Source organism: Pteropus medius, unplaced genomic scaffold (genome assembly GCF_902729225.1).
Source record: "Pteropus medius unplaced genomic scaffold, Ma_sr-lr_union100, whole genome shotgun sequence".
In the NCBI taxonomy this organism is placed as follows: Eukaryota; Metazoa; Chordata; class Mammalia; order Chiroptera; family Pteropodidae; genus Pteropus; species Pteropus medius.
In genome coordinates, this window is record NW_024354502.1 from 30,860,039 (window position 1) to 30,866,928 (window position 6,890).

Consider the following 6,890-nt stretch of genomic DNA (forward strand, 5'->3'; position numbering starts at 1 on the left):
TAAAATCTGACACAAAACATAAAAAAACAGAAGCAAAAAATAAACAAGTGGAACTACATTAAACTAAAAGGCTTTTGCATGACAAAGGAAACCATCAACAAAATGAAAAGGCAACCTATTGAATGGAAGAAAATATTTGCAAATTATATATCTGATAAGGGGTTAACATCCAAAATATATATAAAGAACTCATACAACTCAATAGCAAAACAAAAACAAAACAAAACAAAAAAACCAAACCCCCAAAAATTTGATTTAAAAATGGGCAGGAGATCTGAATAGACATTTCTCCAAAGAACACATACAGAAAGGCAATAGGTACCTAAAAAGATTCTCAACATCATTAATCACTAGGGAAATGCAAATCAAAACCACAATGAGAGGACAAAACCACACCTGATGGAATAGCTATTATTAAAAAGACAAGAAATAGCAAATGTTGGTGAGGATCTGGAGAAAAGGCAACCCTTGTGCACTATTGTTGGGAATGTAAATTGATGTAGCCAGTATGGAAAACAGTATGGAGTTTCCTCAAAAAATTAAAAATAGAGCTATCATATGATCTAACAATTCCATTTCTGGGTATTTATTCGAAGAAAATTAAAACACTAACTCAAAAAAATATATGTACTCCTGTGTTCATTGCAGCACTATTTATAATAGCCAAGATATAAAAACAACCTAAATGTCCATTGATGGATAAAAAGAAATTGTGATATTGTATATATATCATTATATATATAATGAAATATTATTCAGCCACAAAAAAGAATGTAATCTTGCCATTTGCAACAACATGGATGGAACTCGATGGCATTATGCTTATGAAATAAGTCATACAGAGACACATACCATATGATCTCTTATAAGGGGAATTTAAAAAAAAAAAACCAGCTTATAGATACAGAGAATAAATTGGTGATCGCTGGGGGCAGGTGGAGAAATAACTGAAGAGGGTCAAAATGAATGACTGAACAAATGAATGAATAAAAGAATGAATTACAGTCACATTTGCCTTAACTGCTTAGGATTATAAATACATTCTTTTTCTTTAAACATACATCCTAATTCCAAAATAATTGGTCACAATTATATTTCCTTTCTTCATATGCCTGTTTACGAAGAGGTCTTCAAAAGGAAATAACCATAGGCGTAAAATGTGTATTGTCATTGTTTGTGTTGTATAGATAGTCAATAAATATTTCTTGCCTGAATAAAATAATGATATTTTTCTCCAAAGAATAAAAAGGCAGTCACAAAAATTCACGTATTGTACGTTTCTATTTATGAGAAATGTCCAAAAGAGGCAAATCTACAGAGACAGAAAGTAGAGTAGTGTTTGGCTAGGGTTGGGAGGTTGGGAGGAAATGGAAAGTGACTGCTAACTCTAGCTACAGGTTTCTTTTGGGGGTTACGAAAATGTTCTAAAATTAGATTGTGGCAATGGTTGCACAGCTCTGTGAGTATACTAAAACCATTTTAAAAGGGTGCATGTTACGGTATATACATGGTATCTTAATAAAATGGCTTTTTAAAGAGAATAAAAAATAAAAACGAGAGCTCGCTTTTGCTGCTGTATAGAAAAAGGATTGAAGGGGGTGAGAGTAGAACTGGGAGGGTTTATAGTCTTTCAGGCAAGAGGCGATGGTGGCCTGGACTAGGGTAATGACAGTGGAGTTGGAGAGAGGATGGTTTCCTGATATGCCTTAGAGATAGAAGCAACAGGGTTTGCTTCTGACCAGAAAAGGGGGTGAGGGCAATGGAGGATTTAAGAATAACTTGTGGGTATTGGTTTGCGTAGTTGAGTAGATAGTGATGTCATTTACTGAGAAGAAGGAAACGAGGTGGAGTAGGGCTAGAGGAAGAATCAGATTTGGGAGGGAAACTCAAGAGTTCCTTTTTACCCTGTTAGGATGTCTGTGAGGTGCCTAAGTAGAAATATCAAGTAGGTAATTGGATATGTGGGTCTGGAGCTCTGTGAAGAGGTTGAGGTCGGACATATAAAACCAAGAGTTATCATCATTAAAAGAGTTCTTACACTCATGAGGTACTCTAGGCAAAGAGTATGGGCAGAGAATGGAGGACTGCCTAGTAACAAACCATAGAATAATGCCATGCCCCTGAGGCGGGAGTCCCTCACAGTTAGATGTTCTTGGGGTTCATTGTCTAGGGAAGAGGCCATTTGGTGTGACAATCACTTTCCTCAGAGACTGGAGTGAAGTAGGCCAGCTTGAGGCTGCTAGGAGAGGGATGCTGCTGTCTTCTTGTCAGGCAGGGTTTGAATTTCAGGAACTTGAGATGGTTTTGCTGGGGATCCGGAGTAAGAGGAGTTATAGAGAACCTCTGCCACCTGGAGTGGGTATGCATCCCAAGATATCCTGATTACATTATATCTTGTGAACAACACTATTACTTACATGTTACTCTTTATGTTCATTTCCCTTTTATTATCCCTAAGTCTTTATACAAACTTTGTATAAGTGTCCACCCTGGTATTTGCTCTGCAATGGGAAATTAAATAAAATCTAGTATGTCTAAACTGGTGTTGAAGAGATAAAGAGATACTGAGTCTCCCAAGTCCAGCATGGTGGGAACAGTGGCCAGTAGTGGGAGGTCCCTAAGGGGGAGGGTTGGTCTCTTTTTCGATAGTAGGGGTGTCAGGTTCAGGCTCTACTCTCTACAAGGACAAGCTCTTTACATGGCCAGCCTTAAAGGAACTGGTTTTGATTTTTAAAAGGGAGATGGTCATTTCTTTAGATTTTTTTCTACATTTGATTATAAGCTCCTTGAGGACATGCTTTGTTTTTTTCCTCTCAGTGTCCAGGAGGTAGTAGAACCTCCCATAAATGTTAGTTAAGTAAATGGATGAATGTATATAAGGCACTGAGATATACACACTATGGTCAAGGAGTTTACAATTCAGTTATGGTGATCAAATTGCATACACCAAAGCACTGTAGTTTACATGAAAGAGCTGTGAAAGGCTATTTAATTACAGAGGACAGAGAAATTTCTTCCAGTGTGGGGTTCTCCAGGTTGGGACAGACTTTGTGGAGGAGAAAACATACGGCTAGGCCTTGAGGGCTGGGGAGAATTTCTACAAATAGGATGAGTAAGAGATGAACGCTTGCCAAGTAGAGGGATCCGTGAGAACAAAGACACAGAAGGCAGGCATGCTATTTCTTTATTCGTGACTAGTCTGATGCAAGGGCAATATCCATAGACAGAGGAGGAAATGTCAAAGCTGGAGAGGTGTGTTGGAGCTCACTGCAGAGCTCTTTAAAATGTCTTTTTCAATGAGCAAGGCCTCTCTCGTCTCAGACCAAATGGAGGAGGAGGAGGAAGAGGAGGAGGAGGAGGAGGAACAGGAGGAGTTGTTAATCAGTCCCAAGGAATCCTGATAGCTGGGATTGGCTTTTCATGGTAGAAAAACTTCTCAGTAGTGAGATGTTAAACTATAGGATGGTTTGTCAATGGCAGCTTTAGAAAAGTCTTTTCTAGAAATTTTTTACACATAAAAATAGACTTTCCATTTGTCAATGATTTTCTGCAGTCTCTCTTAAAACCATGAGAAAGTATTATACCAGGAGTCCCTAACCCGCAGGCGGCAGACTATATGGGTCTGTGGCCTGTTAGCCACACAACAGGTGAGTGGCGGGCAACCGAGCTGAAGCTTCATCTGTATTTGCAGCAGCTCCCCAGATCTAGCGTCACCACCTCAGCTCCATCTCAGATCATCAGGTATTAGATTTTGATAGGAGCATCAGTCTCAAGTGCCAAAAGGTTGGGGACTGCTGTACTATACAAACTCTCCAATTCTATATTGTTCAATTCAACTCAACAAATATTTGAGTGTCAACTTGGCATTGCTATGACTGAATTCATACCATCTCTCTCTGCCTTCACTGTTCCTCTCTGCCAGTAATCCCCATCTCAACAAAGGACACTTTCATCTACACAGTTGCCTAAATTAGAAACCAAGGAATAATCTTTGATTCCTCATTCTCCCTCACCACTCACCTTTAGTTAATCCCCAATCCCTATCGTTCTACCTGCAAAACACCTCTGGAATTTGTCCATTTCTCTTAAATCTCCCATCCTGGTTATAGTCTCTAGCATCTCTCATGTTGATTAATGCAATAGTCTAAATGATCTCCCTGCTGCCAAGCTTGACCTTCTCCAACCCATCCCACACTCATGGTCTTTCTGAAACATAAATCTGAAAGCACTTCACTCTCCTACTTAACATTTCTTCATCGGGCTCCCAGGCTTATGAGAGAAGCAGGAGGTCTGTGTGCACTCTGAGACAGACTGCTTCAATCTTCCGGTGTGGTCAAAGTCCAGCTCAGCTACTTACTTGCTTACTTGACTTTTGGCAAGTTACCTAAGCACTCACTACAGTTTTCTCATCTATAAAAAGGGGATTATAACAGTAATTTCTTTTAGGAGCATTGGGAAGATTAAAGGAATCTAGATCTTCCTCTCCTCTATAAACTGAAATTTGGAGTGTCCCACACTCCCTTAGTCATCTCAGCAGGTCTCGTGGCTTTAATATCCATATACTGATAACTCCCGAATTTACATCTGCAGCTCAGCCCTCTGTCCAGAATCCTAGGCTCATATATATCCAGCTGCCTTCTCAACATCTCTACTTGGGTGGCTAATAGAGCTACAGATAAATTAAACTTAATGTGTCCAAGACCGAATTCCTGATTTTTTCCCTTCAAACCTGCTTCATCCATAGTCCTTTTAATGTCAGTTCATGGAATTAGTTTTCCAGTTGATCAGGCTCAGATGTCCTGCATTTTCCTCTTGTTTCACTCCCCACATCTCATCTATCAGGAAATCCAGCTGGCTCCTCCAAACTGTATACAGAATCTGACTCCCCCTTTCCACTTTCATGGCCACACCCTGCCCAAGCTCATACCTCTCTCACCTAGATTACTGCAGAAGTCTCCTAACGAGTGTCCTTCCACCCTGGCCCATCTACACTCTCTTCTCAACCCAGCAGATTGATAAATGTAATCCGGTCCCCATCCTTGACCCTGTAACCTCATCTTTTACTTTACCTCATATTCATTTGACTCCAGCTACACTATCATCCTTTCTGTTCCTGAGACTCTTCAAGCACACTGTGGTCTTAAGGCTTTTGCATTGTCTATTGTCTTTATCGGATATTCCTGTAACTAACTCCCTCTCCTCCAAATCTTTGCTCAAAGTCTTTTCTCAATGAGACTCACTCTCATTACCCTTTTAAAAACTATGTCCCATTCTATGCCCATGCCACCTTGAACAAGCTTGATCCTGTCCGATCTTGGAAGCTAAGCAGGGTTGGGTGTGGTTAGTACTTGGATGGGAGACCACCTAGGAAGACCAGGTGCTGTAGGCATAAAAAATAAAAAAAATAAGGGATTGTAAGATGACAAGGTCCTTGCAATCTGTGAGGTCAACCAAGGGTTGCTTCACCTAAAAAAAATAAAATAAAATAAAAATAAAAAATAAAAACTATGTCCCATGACATTCTGAATCTCTTTTTCCCGTTGCACTTACATCCTTCTAATATATTATACTTTACTTGTTGTATTTATTATTATCTGTTTTCCCTCACTGGAATGTAAGCTCTGCTAAGGCAAGAATTTTTGTCTTATGTTCACTGGTATTATATATCCAAGCACTGAAACAGTGTCGGGTATATAGGAGGACTCACTAAATATTTATGAAATTAATGGATATTGCATGGTACATGGTGTTTTCTAATTACTAACAATTATTACAAAGCTCACAACCACCGGGCTCCTATTTGTCTTCCTCATTTCATTTTAGGAAAAAAGAAAAAAAAGAAAAAAGAAAGTCTACACTCTTTCCCATTCTAACCCAGCTTTAGTTCACTCTCTCATCTCTGGAATTTTCTACATGTACTCTTATCTCTGTCCCTCCACCTCAGTGGAATTCATATTCATCTTTCAGGTTTCAGTTTAGAAGGACTTCCTTGACTCTAGGTCACCCCCCTCCACCAGCAACACCCCCCCGCCCTCTGCAGATCGTGTCCTCCTTGCTCATCGCACTGTTTTGTAATTACTTGCTTCTCATTTGTCTTCTAGGCACTGTGACAACAGATATTATGTTTATGATATAAGTCATTGCAGCATCCTCATCACAGGGCTTGATACACGGGAAACTCTCAGTAAATGTTAATTCAATGAATGAATGAGAAATGTCCACAACAGTGATTGCATGTCTTCACCTTAAACACATTGTTTAGTTACTATGTTTAATTATATCTTGCGCTGCTTCTTAGATTATAACAATTGCTAAAACTTTTTCTAACTCAATCCTCACAACAAATCTACAAAGAGTACTACTAGTGTCCTTATTTGAGAAGTGAGAAAGTTGAAGTTTAGAGAAATTAAGATACTTTCCCAAGGTAACACAGCTGGTAAATGTTGTTGCACTTCAAACTCAGGCAGCCTGGCATCACAGTCCCTAAGCTTACAGGATGCCATATTATTCAGACATTTTGATTTTGGGTTTTCTTTTTTTTTGGTTTATAATTAGCCAACTATCTGCACTTAGTGAGAGTGGCAGGTAACAACCCACACCACTTCAAACAAACATTTATCATGGTCCTGCGTAAGGAGGAGCTGCCACTTACGCTCCACTTTACCAAAGTGGAAACTAAAGCACAGGCAGGGTGACACCCTCATTGTCTAGGTCGACATCATTATCATGATAACCAGTTTACCATTTTATTGAACACATACAATGCGCCAGGCACTGAGGCAAACCCTTCCCACACCTCATCTCATTTAATAACTAATTTTTCTTTTAACTAGATTCGAACCTTATTTTTTGACTCCTACTCCATGCTTTTCTGATCGCAATGATTGGAA

At 39.3% G+C, this 6,890-nt stretch overlaps 1 pseudogene; it reads left to right on the forward strand.

Moving 5' to 3' along the window:
* The first annotated feature begins 5,270 nt into the window (after positions 1–5,270).
* Positions 5,271–5,389, forward strand: LOC120595868 (uncharacterized; annotated as a pseudogene).
* Positions 5,390–6,890: the final 1,501 nt, after the last annotated feature.